Here is an 18,027-nt window from a genome sequence, read left to right as displayed (position 1 = left end):
AGTAGCCACCTTTTGCTTTGATGACTGCTTTGCACACTCTTAGCATTCTGTTGATGAGCTTCAAGATGTAGTCACCGGGAATGGTCTTCCAACAATCTTGAAGGAGTTCCCAGAGATGCTTAGCACTTGTTGGCCCTTTTGCCTTCACTCTGCTGTCCAGCTCACCCCAAACCATCTCGATTTGGGTCCAGGTCTGGTGACTGTGGAGGCCAGGTCATCTGGTGTAGCACCCCATTACTCTCCTTCTTGGTCAAATAGCCCTTACACAGCCTGGAGGTGTGTTTGGGGTCATTGTCCTGTTGAAAAATAAATGATGGTCCAACTAAACGCAAACCGGATGGAATAGCATGCCGCTGCGAGATGCTGTTGTAGCCATGCTGGTTCAGTATGCCTTCAATTTTGAATAAATCCCCAACAGTGTCACCAGCAAAGCACCCTCACAGCATCACACCTCCTCCTCCATGCTTCACGGTGGGAACCAGGCATGTAGAGTCCATCCGTTCACCTTTTCTGCGTCGCACAAAGACACTGTGGTTGGAACCAAAGATCTCAAATTTGGACTCATCAGACCAAAGCACAGATTTCCACTGGTCTAATGTCCATTCCTTGTGTTCTTTTGCCCAAACAAGTCTCTTCTGCTTGTTGCCTGTCCTTAGCAGTGGTTTCCTAGCAGCTATTTTACCATGAAGGCCTGCTGCACAAAGTCTCCTCTTAACAGTTTTTGTAGAGATGTGTCTGCTGCTAGAACTCTGTGTGGCATTGACCTGGTCTCTAATCTGAGCTGCTGTTAACCTGCGAGGCTGGTGACTCGGATAAACTTATCCTCAGAAGCAGAGGTGACTCTTGGTCTTCCTTTTCTGGAGCGGTCCTCATGTGAGCCAGTTTCTATGCAGCGTTTGATCGTTTTTGCCACTGCACTTGGGGACACTTTCAAAGTTTTCCCAATTTTTCGGACTGACTGACCTTCATTTCTTAAAGTAATGATGGCCACTTGTTTTTCTTTACTTAGCTGCTTTTTTCTTGCCATAATACAAATTCTAACAGTCTATTCAGTAGGACTATCAGCTGTGTATCCACCAGACTTCTGCACAACACAACTGATGGTCCCAAGCCCATTTATAAGGCAAGAAATCCCACTTATTAAACCTGACAGGGCACACCTGTGAAGTGAAAACCATTCCCGGTGACTACCTCTTGAAGCTCATCAAGAGAATGCCAAGAGTGTGCAAAGCAGTCTTCAAAGCAAAAGGTGGCTACTTTGAAGAACCTAGAATATAAGACATATTTTCAGTTGTTTCACACTTTTTTGTTAAGTATATATAATTCCACATGTGTTAATTCATAGTTTTGATGCCTTCAGTTTGAATGTACAATTTTCATAGTCATGAAAATACAGAAAAATCTTTACATGAGAAGGTGTGTCCAAACTTTTGGTCTGTACTGTAAGAGACTATGTGGGGGCTCATACTGTATATAAGAGGCTATGTGGGGCTCATCTAATATATAAAGCTGAGTGTGTGTGCGTGTGCGTGCGTGCGTGTGTGTGTGTGTCTGGGATTGGCATCTGCACCGTCGCAGTTACAGCCACAAAATTTTGCACAGTCACACGACTGGACCCCGAGAGCGTCATAGGCTATGTTGTGAGGCGAAATTTTAACCCTGCGCGTTCCAATTCACCAAACGATTTTGCCCCTATGTACGTAATGGGGAAAAAGTGAAAGGAAAAGTGTTGGAGGAAAATTGACAGCTGCCAGATGTGAACAAGGGGGACTTAAAGAATGAGAGCGATGGCGCCAAAGAGTATATACCGTACAGTTGCTAAGGTGGGGCCACGACATGGGATATTCACCACACACAGGGATATGAACACACACACAAAATGCGCCACACACTTCCACATGCCTGAACACATATACCACCCTCAGCACACATTTCACCACACATACACCAACCTCGCCACATAAAAGTCGAAACACAAAATTCACTGCTCAAAACTCGCCATGCGCAAAACTTGCCACGCGCAAAACTAGGCTCACTCAAAACTAAACAATAAATCCAGCGCTGAAGATTGGACCCGTAGAAGAGCCAGGTAGGCGTGAAACGGCCATCGTCAGGCCTGCAGCACTCTGTGCGAATGTACCCCCGGCCGTGAAGACTTTTATATGAGTTAATAAAGAAACTGCTTTGGAAGATCGGTGAGTGCAGCCTTTTCTTACTCTTCAGCGCTGGATTTATTGTCTGTTTACAGAGGCTCAGCACCCGAGATCAGGCGGCTAGACTCCGGATGCAGGTTCATGTGCTCAGCGATACTTGTGAGCGGTAGTGCGGTCACTCTTTTTTCTATTGATGTTGATCACTCAAAACTAAGCTCACGCAAAACTAGCCACACGTTCAAAACTCACCTCATGGAAAACTCGCCACACGCAAAACTTGCACAGGTGGAAAAATTGCCACATGCACAAAAGTTGCAACACATGCACAAGTTGCCTCACACAAAACTTGCACCTACTCAAAACGCACCACACATAGAACTCGCCACGCGCAAAATTCGCCATGCGCAAAACTTGCTGCTTGCTTGCTGTGTCATCTCCTTTATATAGTATATACCTGTGTGCCATCTCCTCCTGTATATAGTATATGACACACAGGTATATACTATATACAGGGGAGATGACACACAGATATATACTATATGCAGGAGCAGATGACACACAGGTATATACTATATACAGGAGGAGATGACACATAGGTATATACTATATACAGGAGGAGATGACACACAGGTATATACTATATACAGGAGCAGATGACACACAGGTATATACTATATACAGGGGAGATGATACACAGGTATATACTATATACAGGAGCAGATGACACACATGTATATACTATATAAAAGAGGAGATGACATACAGGTATATACTATATACAGGGGAGATGACACACAGGTATATACTATATACAGGAGCAGATGACACACAGGTATATACTATATAAAAGAGGAGATGACATACAGGTATATACTATATACAGGGGAGATTACACACAGGTATATACTATATACAGGAGCAGATGACACACAGGTATATACTATATACAGGAGCAGATGACACACAGGTATATACTATATACAGGGGAGATGACACACAGATATATACTATATACAGGAGCAGATGACACACAGGTACATACTATATACAGGAGGAGATGACACATAGGTATATACTATATACAGGAGGAGATGACACACAGGTACAAACTATATATAGGAGGAGATGACACAGGTATATACTATATACAGAGGAGATGACACACAGGTATATACTATATACAGGAGCAGATGACACACAGGTATATACTATATACAGGGGAGATGACACACAGGTATATACTATATACAGGAGCAGATGACACTCAGGTATATACTATATACAAGGGAGATGACATACAGGTATATACTATATACAGGAGGAGATGACTTACTGGTACATACTATATACAGGAGGAGATGACTTACTGGTACATACTATATACAGGAGGAAATGACTTACAGGTATATACTATATACAGGAGGAGATGACATACAGGTATATACTATATACAGGAGGCGAGGACACACAGGTATATACTATATACAGGAGCAGATGACACATAGGTATATACTATATACAGGGGAGATGACATACAGGTATATTCTATATACAGGAGGAGATGGCATACAGGTATATACTATATACAGGGGAGATGACATACAGGTATATACTATATACAGAAGATGACATACAGGTGTATACTATATATAAGGGAGATTACAAACATGTATATACCGAGGGGAAAATGATAGGTGTGAGGTGAAAATGAGAGGAGTGATGTGAAAATGAAAAGGTGTGAGTGCAAAATGAGAGGAGTGAGGGAAAATAGTGGAGTGATCGGAAAATGACAGATGTGAGGTCGAAATGACAAGTGTTAGTGGGGAATGAGAGGAGTGAGGGGGAAAAATAAGAGGAGTGAGGGGGAAAATGAGAGGTGTGAGGGAGAAAATGAGAGATGTGAGGGGGAAAATGAAAGATGTGAGGGGGAAAATGAAAGATGTGAGGGGGAAAATGAGAGGCGTGATGGGAAAATGAGAGAAGTGAGGTGCTATAACTAACCACATATATTTACTATGCCCAGGCAACGCCGGGCTCTTCAGCTAGTACTGTATATAGGAGGCTATGTGTGGGACTCATACTGTATATAGGGGGCTATGTGGGCCTCATACTGTATATAGGAGGCTATGTGGGGCTCATACTGTATATAAGAGGCTATGTGTGCGGCTCATACTGTATATAGGTAGCTATGTGGAGCTCATACTATATATAGGCTATATGCGGGCTCATACTGTATATAGGAGGCTATGTGGGGCTCATACTGTATATAGGGGGCTATGTGGGGCTCACACTGTATATAGGGGGCTATGTGCAGCTCATGCTGTGTATAGGAGGCTATGTGGGGCTCATACTATATATAGGAGGCTATGTGCAGGCTCACACTGTATATAGGGGGCTATGTGCAGCTCATGCTGTGTATAGGAGGCTATGTGGAGCTCATACTGTATATAGGCTATATGCAGGTTAATACTGTATATAGGAGGCTATGTGGGGCTCATACTATATATAGGAGTGTGGGGCTCATACTGTATATAGGAGGCTATGTGGGGCTCATACTATATATAGGAGGCTATGTCTGGGCTCACACTGTATATAGGGAGCTATGTGCAGCTCATACTGTATATAGGAGGCTATGTGGGGCTCATACTATATATAGGCTATATGCGGGCTCATACTGTATATAGGAGGCTATGTGGGGCTCATACTGTATGTAGGGGGCTATGTGCGGCGTCACGCTGTATATAGGGTGCTATGTGCAACTCATACTGTATATAGGGGCTATGTGGGGCTCATGCTGTATATAAGGGCTGTGTGGCTTATACTGTATATAGGAGGCTATGTGCAGATCATACTGTATATAGGAGGCTATGTGCAGATCATACTGTATATAGGAGGCTATGTGGGGCTCATACTGTATATAAGAGGCTATGTGTGGGGCTCATACTGTATATAGGTAGCTATGTGGGGCTCACACTATATATAGGAGGCTATGTGGGGCTCATACTGTATATAGGAGGCTATGTGGAGCTCATACTATATATAGGCTATATGCGGTCTCATACTGTATATAGGAGGCTATGTGGGGCTCATACTGTATATAGGGGGCTATGTGGGGCTCATACTATATATGGGAGGCTATGTGGGGCTCATACTGTGTATAGGAGGCTATGTGGGGCTCATACTATATAGGAGACTGTGTGGGCTCACACTGTATATAGGGGGCTATGTGCAGCTCATACTGTGTATTGGAGGCTATGTGGAGCTCATACTATATATAAGAGTGTGGGGCTCATACTGTATATAGGAGGCTATGTGGGGCTCATACTATATATAGGAGGCTATGTCCGGGCTCACACTGTTTATGGGGGGCTATGTGCAGCTCATACTGTATATAGGAGGCTATGTGGGGCTCATACTATATATAGGCTATATGCGGGCTCATACTGTATATAGGAGGCTATGTGGGGCTCATACTGTATATAGAGGGTTATGTGTGGCCTCACACTGTATATAGGGGGCTATGTGCAGCTCATACTGTATATAGGGGCTATGTAGGACTCATGCTGTTTATAGGGGCTGTGTGGCTTATACTGTATATAGGAGGCTATGTGCAGCTCATACTGTATATAGGAGGCTATTTTTGGGCTCATACTGTGTTTAGGGGGCTATGTGCGGGCTCATACTGTATATAGGAGGCTATGTGGGGGCCCATACTGTATATAGGAGGCTATGTGGGCTCATACTGTATATAGGGGGCTATGTGGGGGCTCATACTGTATATAGGAGGCTATGTGGGGCTCATACTGTATATAAGAGGCTATGTGGGAGCTCATACTGTATATAGGAGGCTGTATTGGGGCTCATACTGTATATAGGAGGCTATGTGCAGCTCATACTGTATATAGGAGGCTATGTGGGGCTCATACTGTATATAGGAGGCTATGTGGGGCTCATACTGTATATAGGGGCTATGTGGGGCTCATACTGTATATAGGGGGCTACGTGGAGCTCATACTGTATATAGGAGGCTATGTGTAGGCTTATATGGGGCTAGGTGGGGCTCCTACTGTATATAGGGGGCTGTGTGGGGCTCATACTTTATATAGGGTGCTATGTGTAGGCTTATACGGGGCTAGGTGGGGCTCCTACTTTATATAGGGGGCTATGTGGGGTCCATACTGTATATAGGGGGCTATGTGTAGGCTTATACGGGGCTAGGTGGGGCACCTACTGTTTATAGGGGGCTATGTGGGGCTCATTCTGTATATAGGGGGCTATGTGGGGCTCATACTGTATATAGGGGGCTATGTGGGGCTCATACTGTATATAGGAGGCTATATGGTGGGAGCTCATACTGTATATAGGAGGCTATGTGCGGCTCATACTGTATACAGGAGGCTATGTGTAGGCTTATACGGGGCTATGTGGGGCTCATACTGTATATAGGGGGCTATGTGGGGCTCCTACTGTATATAGGGGGCTATGTGTAGGCTTATACGGGGCTAGGTGGGGCTCCTACTGTATATAGGGGGCTATGTGTGGGCTCATACTGTATACAGGGGGCTATGTGGGGCTCCTACTGTATATAGGGGGCTATGTGTAGGCTTATACGGGGCTAGGTGGGGCTCCTACTGTATATAGGGGGCTATGTGTGGGCTCATACTGTATACAGGGGGCTATGTGGGGCTCCTACTGTATATAGGGGGCTATGTGTGGGCTCATACTGTATATAGGAGGCTATGTGTGGGCTCATACTGTATATAGGAGGCTATGTGGGGCTCATACTGTATATAGGAGGCTATGTGGGGCTCATACTGTATATAGGGGGCTATGTGGGGCTCATACTATATATGGGAGGCTATGTGGGGCTCATACTGTGTATAGGAGGCTATGTGGGGCTCATACTATATAGGAGACTGTGTGGGCTCACACTGTATATAGGGGGCTATGTGCAGCTCATACTGTGTATTGGAGGCTATGTGGAGCTCATACTATATATAAGAGTGTGGGGCTCATACTGTATATAGGAGGCTATGTGGGGCTCATACTATATATAGGAGGCTATGTCCAGGCTCACACTGTTTATGGGGGGCTATGTGCAGCTCATACTGTATATAGGAGGCTATGTGGGGCTCATACTATATATAGGCTATATGCGGGCTCATACTGTATATAGGAGGCTATGTGGGGCTCATACTGTATATAGAGGGCTATGTGCGGCCTCACACTGTATATAGGGGGCTATGTGCAGCTCATACTGTATATAGGGGCTATGTAGGACTCATGCTGTTTATAGGGGCTGTGTGGCTTATACTGTATATAGGAGGCTATGTGCAGCTCATACTGTATATAGGAGGCTATTTTTGGGCTCATACTGTGTTTAGGGGGCTATGTGCGGGCTCATACTGTATATAGGAGGCTATGTGGGGGCCCATACTGTATATAGGAGGCTATGTGGGCTCATACTGTATATAGGGGGCTATGTGGGGGCTCATACTGTATATAGGAGGCTATGTGGGGCTCATACTGTATATAAGAGGCTATGTGGGAGCTCATACTGTATATAGGAGGCTGTATTGGGGCTCATACTGTATATAGGAGGCTATGTGCAGCTCATACTCTATATAGGAGGCTATGTGGGGCTCATACTGTATATAGGAGGCTATGTGGGGCTCATACTGTATATAGGGGCTATGTGGGGCTCATACTGTATATAGGGGGCTACGTGGAGCTCATACTGTATATAGGAGGCTATGTGTAGGCTTATATGGGGCTAGGTGGGGCTCCTACTGTATATAGGGGGCTGTGTGGGGCTCATACTTTATATAGGGTGCTATGTGTAGGCTTATACGGGGCTAGGTGGGGCTCCTACTTTATATAGGGGGCTATGTGGGGTCCATACTGTATATAGGGGGCTATGTGTAGGCTTATACGGGGCTAGGTGGGGCACCTACTGTTTATAGGGGGCTATGTGGGGCTCATTCTGTATATAGGGGCTATGTGGGGCTCATACTGTATATAGGGGGCTATGTGGGGCTCATACTGTATATAGGAGGCTATATGGTGGGAGCTCATACTGTATATAGGAGGCTATGTGCGGCTCATACTGTATACAGGAGGCTATGTGTAGGCTTATACGGGGCTATGTGGGGCTCCTACTGTATATAGGGGGCTATGTGGGGCTCATACTGTATATAGGGGGCTATGTGTAGGCTTATACGGGGCTATGTGGGGCTCATACTGTATATAGGGGGCTATGTGGGGCTCCTACTGTATATAGGGGGCTATGTGTAGGCTTATACGGGGCTAGGTGGGGCTCCTACTGTATATAGGGGGCTATGTGTGGGCTCATACTGTATACAGGGGGCTATGTGGGGCTCCTACTGTATATAGGGGGCTATGTGTAGGCTTATACGGGGCTAGGTGGGGCTCCTACTGTATATAGGGGGCTATGTGTGGGCTCATACTGTATACAGGGGGCTATGTGGGGCTCCTACTGTATATAGGGGGCTATGTGTGGGCTCATACTGTATATAGGAGGCTATGTGTGGGCTCATACTGTATATAGGAGGCTATGTGGGGCTCATACTGTATATAGGAAGCTATGTGGGGCTCATACTGTGTATAGGAGGCTATGTGGGGCTCATACTGTATATAGGGGGCTATGTGGGGCTCATACTGTATATAGGGGGCTATGTGGGGCTCATACTGTATATAGGGGGCTATGTGGGGCTCCTACTGTATATAGGGGGCTATGTGTGGGCTCATACTGTATACAGGGGGCTATGTGGGGCTCCTACTGTATATAGGGGGCTATGTGTGGGCTCATACTGTATATAGGGGGCTAGGTGGGGCTCATACAGTGTATAGGGGGCTATGTGCGGGATCATACTATATATAGGGGCTGTCAGAATTCTTCATTCTGTTCAATACTAATACAATTAATATAAATAATTCTATGATAATATTGGCCAGACTGAACTCCTACTGAGACGCTGTGAGAAGTCGTGAACATTGCTGATCACAGACAACCCCAGGATGGGGCAGAGATGTCCCCTGTAGCTGTGCACAGCAGTGATGTCCGCGCACAGCGATAATGGGACCTACAATCTGCGGATAATAATCTGCTCCAGTTTGTCGTCCGACCACATTGGTCGCGGATTGCGCAGGGCAAACATGAGATCACGTGACGGCGCCGCAACACGGACACACACTATACACGTTTCCTAGCAATTGATGTGGGCGTGACCACATGCGTAAACGTGTCAATGGGCGTGTTCTTAGGGTACGTTCTGCAAAGTGGGCGTGGTTAACAAGTTTTCCACCTGCACAGGTGTGTGTGGGCGGGGTTTTAGGATCGGAGCCGCAGCAGGAGCCGGGAGCAGGAGGCTGCGGACAGGTCGGTGTACCGGGATGGGGCGGGAGGGACCGGGAGGGAGGCGGCAGCCCCTACACAGCGGTGATATCGGGAGTCACAGCCCGGGCAGAGGCATCTGACTCCCCTGTTATACCGCCTGTAGACCCGGTGTGACAGCAGCGCACAGCCCCATCATTGGCACCTGGTGTCTCTTCTTTCTGTCGTTTGCTTTAATTCTTCTTAAAGGGGTTTTCCATTTTGAACAAAAACCCATCAACTAATCATTGACACCAGGGTCCCTGCAGATCAGCCCCCCGGGAGGATCCGTTACCCTGCAGCCCTCGGGATGTGACCACCGGCTGTGATCACCCTAATATCCTGATAAACCTCACCTCATAGTGCGCACACCGTCCCCCAGATCCCAACCCGCCCTCCCCGTGTAGAAGTGAACACACCCTGCACTGTTATTACACCTCAGTCACACATGGTAGGAACGGCTGCTATTCACTAACCGGGAGTAGTGTGAGAGACCCCCCACTATACAGGACCCCCAATATACAACACCCCGGCTCCTGAGCCTCCTATTACCCTGTAACCTCTTATTACAGTAACCCGGCTCCTGATCCTCTTATTACCCTGTAACCTCTTATTACAGTAACCCGGCTCCTGATCCTCTTATTACAGTAACCTGGCTCCTGATCCTCTTATTACTCCTGTAACCTCTTATTACAGTAACCCGGCTCCTGATCCTCTTATTACAGTAACCTGGCTCCTGATCCTCTTATTACCCCTGTAACCTCTTATTACAGTAACCCGGCTCCTGATCCTCTTATTACCCTGTAACCTCTTATTACAGTAACCCGGCTCCTGATCCTCTTATTACCCTGTAACCTCGTATTACAGTAACCCGGCTCCTGATCCTCTTATTACCCTGTAACCTCGTATTACAGTAACCCGGCTCCTGATCCTCTTATTACCCTGTAACCTCTTATTACAGTAACCCGGCTCCTGATCCTCTTATTACCCCTGTAACCTCTTATTACAGTAACCCGGCTCCTGATCCTCTTATTACCACTGTAACCTCTTATTACAGTAACCCGTCTCCTGATCCTCTTATTACCCTGTAACCTCTTATTACAGTAACCCGGCTCCTGATCCTCTTATTACCCTGTAACCTCTTATTACAGTAACCCGGCTCCTGATCCTCTTATTACCTCTGTAACCTCTTATTACAGTAACCCGGCTCCTGATCCTCTTATTACCCCTGTAACCTCTTATTACAGTAACCCGGCTCCTGATCCCCTTATTACCCTGTACCCTCTTATTACAGTAACCCGGCTCCTGATCCTCTTATTACCCCTGTAACCTCTTATTATAGTAACCCGGCTCCTGATCCTCTTATTACCTCTGTAACCTCTTATTACAGTAACCCGGCTCCTGATCCTCTTATTACCCCTGTAACCTCTTATTACAGTAACCCGGCTCCTGATCCCCTTATTACCCTGTAACCTCTTATTACAGTAACCCGGCTCCTGATCCTCTTATTACCCTGTAACCTCTTATTACAGTAACCCGGCTCCTGATCCTCTTATTACCCTGTAACCTCTTATTACAGTAACCCGGCTCCTGATCCTCTTATTACCCTGTAACCTCTTATTACAGTAACCCGGCTCCTGATCCTCTTATTACCCTGTAACCTCTTATTACAGTAACCCGGCTCCTGATCCTCTTATTACCCTGTAACCTCTTATTACAGTAACCCGGCTCCTGATCCTCTGATTACCCTGTAACCTCTTATTACAGTAACCCGGCTCCTGATCCTCTTATTACCCTGTTACCTCTTATTACAGTAACCCGGCTCCTGATCCTCTTATTACCCTGTAACCTCTTATTACAGTAACCCGGCTCCTGATCCTCTTATTACCCTGTAACCTCTTATTACAGTAACCCGGCTCCTGATCCTCTTATTACCCTGTAACCTGTTATTACAGTAACCCGGCTCCTGATCCTCTTATTACCCTGTAACCTCTTATTACAGTAACCCGGCTCCTGATCCTCTTATTACTCCTGTAACCCCTTATTACAGTTATCAGCTCCTGATCCTCTTGTTACCCTGTAACCTCTTATTACAGTAACCGGCTCCTGATCCTCTTATTACCCTGTAACCTCTTATTACAGTAACCCGGCTCCTGATCCTCTTATTACCCTGTAACCTCTTATTACAGTAACCCGGCTCCTGATCCTCTTATTACCCTGTAACCTGTTATTACAGTAACCCGGCTCCTGATCCTCTTATTACCCTGTAACCTCTTATTACATTAACTCGGCTCCTGATCCTCTTATTACCTGTAACCTCTTATTACAGTAACCCGGCTCCTGATCCTCTTATTACCCTGTAACCTCTTATTACAGTAACCCGGCTCCTGATCCTCTTATTACCCTGTAACCTCTTATTACAGTAACCTGGCTCCTGATCCTCTTATTACCCTGTAACCTCTTATTACAGTAACCCGGCTCCTGATCCTCTTATTACCCTATAACCTCTTATTACAGTAACCCGGCTCCTGATCCTCTTATTACCCTGTAACCTCTTATTACAGTAACCCGGCTCCTGATCCTCTTATTACTCCTGTAACCTCTTATTACAGTTATCAGCTCCTGATCCTCTTGTTACCCTGTAACCTCTTATTACAGTAACCGGCTCCTGATCCTCTTATTACCCTGTAACCTCTTATTACAGTAACCCGGCTCCTGATCCTCTTATTACCCTGTAACCTCTTATTACATTAACTCGGCTCCTGATCCTCTTATTACCTGTAACCTCTTATTACAGTAACCCGGCTCCTGATCCTCTTATTACCTGTAACCTCTTATTACAGTAACCCGGCTCCTGATCCTCTTATTACTCCTGAAACCTCTTATTACAGTAACCCGGCTCCTGATCCTCTTGTTACCCTGTAACCTCTTATTACAGTAACCGGCTCCTGATCCTCTTATTACCCTGTAACCTATTATTACAGTAACCCGGCTCCTGATCCTCTTATTACCTGTAACCTCTTATTACAGTAACCCGGCTCCTGATCCTCTTATTACCCTGTAACCTCTTATTACAGTAACCCGGCTCCTGATCCTCTTATTACCCTGTAACCTCTTATTACAGTAACCCGGCTCCTGATCCTCTTATTACCCTGTAACCTATTATTACAGTAACCCGGCTCCTGATCCTCTTATTACCCTGTAACCTCTTATTACAGTAACCCGGATCCTGATCCTCTTATTACCCTGTAACCTATTATTACAGTAACCCGGCTCCTGATCCTCTTATTACCCTGTAACCTCTTATTACAGTAACCCGGCTCCTGATCTTCTTATTACCCTGTAACCTCTTATTACAGTAACCCGACTCCTGATCCTCTTATTACAGTAACCCGGCTCCTGATCCTCTTATTACCCCTGTAACCTCTTATTACAGTAACCCGGCTCCTGATCCTCTTATTACCCTATAACCTCTTATTACAGTAACCCGGCTCCTGATCCTCTTATTACCCCTGTAACCTCTTATTACAGTAACCCGGCTCCTGATCCTCTTATTACCCTGTATCCTCTTATTACAGTAACCCGGCTCCTAATCCTCTTATTACCCCTGTAACCTCTTATTACAGTAACCCGGCTCCTGATCCTCTTATTACAGTAACCCGGCTCCTGATCCTCTTATTACCTGTAACCTCTTATTACAGTAACCCGGCTCCTGATCCTCTTATTACCCTGTAACCTTTTATTACAGTAACCCGGCTCCTCATCCTCTTATTACTCCTGTAACCTCTTATTACAGTAACCCGGCTCCTGATCCTCTTATTACCCTGTAACCTTTTATTACAGTAACCCGGCTCCTGATCCTCTTATTACCCCTGTAACCTCTTATTACAGTAACCCGGCTCCTGATCCTCTTATTACCCCTGTAACCTCTTATTACAGTAACCCGGCTCCTGATCCTCTTATTACCCCTGTAACCTCTTATTTCAGTAACCTGGCTCCTGATCCCCTTATTACCCCAGTAACCTCTTATTACAGTAACCCGGCTCCTGATCCTCTTATTACCCCTGTAACCTCTTATTACAGTAACCCGGCTCCTGATCCTCTTATTACCCTGTAACCTCTTATTACAGTAACCCGGCTCCTGATCCTCTTATTACCCTGTAACCTCTTATTACAGTAACCCGGCTCCTGATCCTCTTATTACCCCTGTAACCTCTTATTACAGTAACCCGGCTCCTGATCCTCTTATTGCCCTGTAACCTCTTATTACAGTAACCCGGCTCCTGATCCTCTTATTACCTGTAACCTCTTATTACAGTAACTCGGCTCCTGATCCTCTTATTACCCTGTATCCTCTTATTACAGTAACCCGGCTCCTAATCCTCTTATTACCCCTGTAACCTCTTATTACAGTAACCCGGCTCCTGATCCTCTTATTACAGTAACCCGGCTCCTGATCCTCTTATTACAGTAACCCGGCTCCTGATCCTCTTATTACCTGTAACCTCTTATTACAGTAACCCGGCTCCTGATCCTCTTATTACCCTGTAACCTTTTATTACAGTAACCCGGCTCCTGATCCTCTTATTACCCCTGTAACCTCTTATTACAGTAACCCGGCTCCTGATCCTCTTATTACCCCTGTAACCTCTTATTACAGTAACCCGGCTCCTGATCCTCTTATTACCCCTGTAACCTCTTATTTCAGTAACCTGGCTCCTGATCCCCTTATTACCCCAGTAACCTCTTATTACAGTAACCCGGCTCCTGATCCCCTTATTACCCCAGTAACCTCTTATTACAGTAACCCGGCTCCTGATCCTCTTATTACCCCTGTAACCTCTTATTACAGTAACCCGGCTCCTGATCCTCTTATTACCCTGTAACCTCTTATTACAGTAACCCGGCTCCTGATCCTCTTATTACCCTGTAACCTCTTATTACAGTAACCCGGCTCCTGATCCTCTTATTACCCCTGTAACCTCTTATTACAGTAACCCGGCTCCTGATCCTCTTATTGCCCTGTAACCTCTTATTACAGTAACCCGGCTCCTGATCCTCTTATTACCTGTAACCTCTTATTACAGTAACCTGGCTCCTGATCCTCTTATTACCCTGTAACCTCTTATTACAGTAACCCGGCTCCCGATCCCCTTATTACCCCTGTAACTTCTTATTACAGTAACCCGGCTCCCGATCCTCTTATTACCCTGTAACCTTTTATTACAGTAACCCGGCTCCCGATCCTCTTATTACCCCTGTAACCTCTTATTACAGTAACCCGGCTCCTGATCCTCTTATTACCCCTGTAACCTCTTATTACAGTAACCCGGCTCCTGATCCTCTTATTACCCCTGTGACCTCTTATTACAGTAACCCGGCTCCTGATCCTCTTATTACCCTGTAACCTCTTATTACAGTAACCCGGCTCCTGATCCTCTTATTACCCTGTAACCTTTTATTACAGTAACCCGGCTCTTGATCCTCTTATTACCCTGTAACCTCTTATTACAGTAACCCGGCTCCTGATCCTCTTATTACCCTGTAACCTCTTATTACAGTAACCCGGCTCCTGATCCTCTTATTACCCTGTAACCTCTTATTACAGTAACCCGGCTCCTGATCCTCTTATTACCTCTGTAACCTCTTATTACAGTAACCCGTCTCCTGATCCTCTTATTACCCTGTAACCTCTTATTACAGTAACCCGGCTCCTGATCCTCTTATTACCCTGTAACCTCTTATTACAGTAACCCGGCTCCTGATCCTCTTATTACCCTGTAACCTCTTATTACATTAACTCGGCTCCTGATCCTCTTATTACCTGTAACCTCTTATTACAGTAACCCGGCTCCTGATCCTCTTATTACCCTGTAACCTCTTATTACAGTAACCCGGCTCCTGATCCTCTTATTACTCCTGTAACCTCTTATTACAGTAACCCGGCTCCTGATCCTCTTGTTACCCTGTAACCTCTTATTACAGTAACCGGCTCCTGATCCTCTTATTACCCTGTAACCTATTATTACAGTAACCCGGCTCCTGATCCTCTTATTACCTGTAACCTCTTATTACAGTAACCCAGCTCCTGATCCTCTTATTACCCTGTAACCTCTTATTACAGTAACCCGGCTCCTGATCCTCTTATTACCCTGTAACCTCTTATTACAGTAACCCGGCTCCTGATCCTCTTATTACCCTGTAACCTCTTATTACAGTAACCCGGCTCCTGATCCTCTTATTACTCCTGTAACCTCTTATTACAGTTATCGGCTCCTGATCCTCTTGTTACCCTGTAACCTCTTATTACCGTAACCGGCTCCTGATCCTCTTATTACCCTGTAACCTCTTATTACAGTAACCCGGCTCCTGATCCTCTTATTACCCTGTAACCTCTTATTACATTAACTCGGCTCCTGATCCTCTTATTACCTGTAACCTCTTATTACAGTAACCCGGCTCCTGATCCTCTTATTACCCTGTAACCTCTTATTACAGTAACCCGGCTCCTGATCCTCTTGTTACCCTGTAACCTCTTATTACAGTAACCGGCTCCTGATCCTCTTATTACCCTGTAACCTCTTATTACAGTAACCCGGCTCCTGATCCTCTTATTACCCTGTAACCTCTTATTACAGTAACCCGGCTCCTGATCCTCTTATTACCCTGTAACCTATTATTACAGTAACCCGGCTCCTGATCCTCTTATTACCCTGTAACCTCTTATTACAGTAACCCGGCTCCTGATCCTCTTATTACCCCTGTAACCTCTTATTACAGTAACCCGGCTCCTGATCTTCTTATTACCCTGTAACCTCTTTACAGTAACCCGACTCCTGATCCTCTTATTACAGTAACCCGGCTCCTGATCCTCTTATTACCCCTGTAACCTCTTATTACAGTAACCCGGCTCCTGATCCTCTTATTACCCTGTAACCTCTTATTACAGTAACCCGGCTCCTGATCCTCTTATTACCCTGTAACCTCTTATTACAGTAACCCAGCTCCTGATCCTCTTATTACCCTGTAACCTCTTATTACAGTAACCCGGCTCCTGATCCTCTTATTACCCCTGTAACCTCTTATTACAGTAACCCGGCTCCTGATCCTCTTATTACCCCTGTAACCTCTTATTACAGTAACCCGGCTCCTGATCCTCTTATTACAGTAACCCGGCTCCTGATCCCCTTATTACCCCTGTAGCCTCTTATTACAGTAACCCGGCTCCTGATCCTCTTATTACCCCTGTAACCTCTTATTACAGTAACTCGGCTCCTGATCCTCTTATTACCCTGTATCCTCTTATTACAGTAACCCGGCTCCTAATCCTCTTATTACCCCTGTAACCTCTTATTACAGTAACCCGGCTCCTGATCCTCTTATTACAGTAACCCGGCTCCTGATCCTCTTATTACCTGTAACCTCTTATTACAGTAACCCGGCTCCTGATCCTCTTATTACCCTGTAACCTTTTATTACAGTAACCCGGCTCCTCATCCTCTTATTACTCCTGTAACCTCTTATTACAGTAACCCGGCTCCTGATCCTCTTATTACCCTGTAACCTTTTATTACAGTAACCCGGCTCCTGATCCTCTTATTACCCCTGTAACCTCTTATTACAGTAACCCGGCTCCTGATCCTCTTATTACCCTGTAACCTTTTATTACAGTAACCCGGCTCCTGATCCTCCTATTACCCCTGTAACCTCTTATTTCAGTAACCTGGCTCCTGATCCCCTTATTACCCCAGTAACCTCTTATTACAGTAACCCGGCTCCTGATCCTCTTATTACCTGTAACCTCTTATTACAGTAACCCGGCTCCTGATCCTCTTATTACAGTAACCCGGCTCCTGATCCTCTTATTACAGTAACCCGGCTCCTGATCCTCTTATTACAGTAACCCGGCTCCTGATCCTCTTATTACAGTAACCCGGCTCCTGATCCTCTTATTACCTGTAACCTCTTATTACAGTAACCCGGCTCCTGATCCTCTTATTACCCTGTAACCTTTTATTACAGTAACCCGGCTCCTCATCCTCTTATTACTCCTGTAACCTCTTATTACAGTAACCCGGCTCCTGATCCTCTTATTACCCTGTAACCTTTTATTACAGTAACCCGGCTCCTGATCCTCTTATTACCCCTGTAACCTCTTATTACAGTAACCCGGCTCCTGATCCTCTTATTACCCCTGTAACCTCTTATTACAGTAACCCGGCTCCTGATCCTCTTATTACCCCTGTAACCTCTTATTTCAGTAACCTGGCTCCTGATCCCCTTATTACCCCAGTAACCTCTTATTACAGTAACCCGGCTCCTGATCCCCTTATTACCCCAGTAACCTCTTATTACAGTAACCCGGCTCCTGATCCTCTTATTACCCCTGTAACCTCTTATTACAGTAACCCGGCTCCTGATCCTCTTATTACCCTGTAACCTCTTATTACAGTAACCCGGCTCCTGATCCTCTTATTACCC

The 18,027-nt window shown here is 45.6% G+C and overlaps 1 protein-coding gene across 1 annotated transcript in view; it reads left to right on the top strand.

Annotated features, from left to right (window-relative positions):
- Nucleotides 1–9,432: 9,432 nt before the first annotated feature.
- Nucleotides 9,433–18,027, top strand: part of LOC143774401 (tetratricopeptide repeat protein 39A-like) — a 40,293-nt gene continuing 31,698 nt past the window's right edge. The window contains exon 1 of the mRNA XM_077261950.1: nt 9,433–9,552. The gene's annotated coding sequence lies outside the window, so the exon portion shown is untranslated. The remainder of the gene's footprint in view (nt 9,553–18,027) is intronic.

This window comes from Ranitomeya variabilis, chromosome 5 (assembly GCF_051348905.1).
Source record: "Ranitomeya variabilis isolate aRanVar5 chromosome 5, aRanVar5.hap1, whole genome shotgun sequence".
Classification (NCBI taxonomy): Eukaryota; Metazoa; Chordata; class Amphibia; order Anura; family Dendrobatidae; genus Ranitomeya; species Ranitomeya variabilis.
The sequence above is the reverse complement of the archived record's forward strand: the minus strand, read 5'-3'. Positions and strand labels throughout refer to the sequence as shown.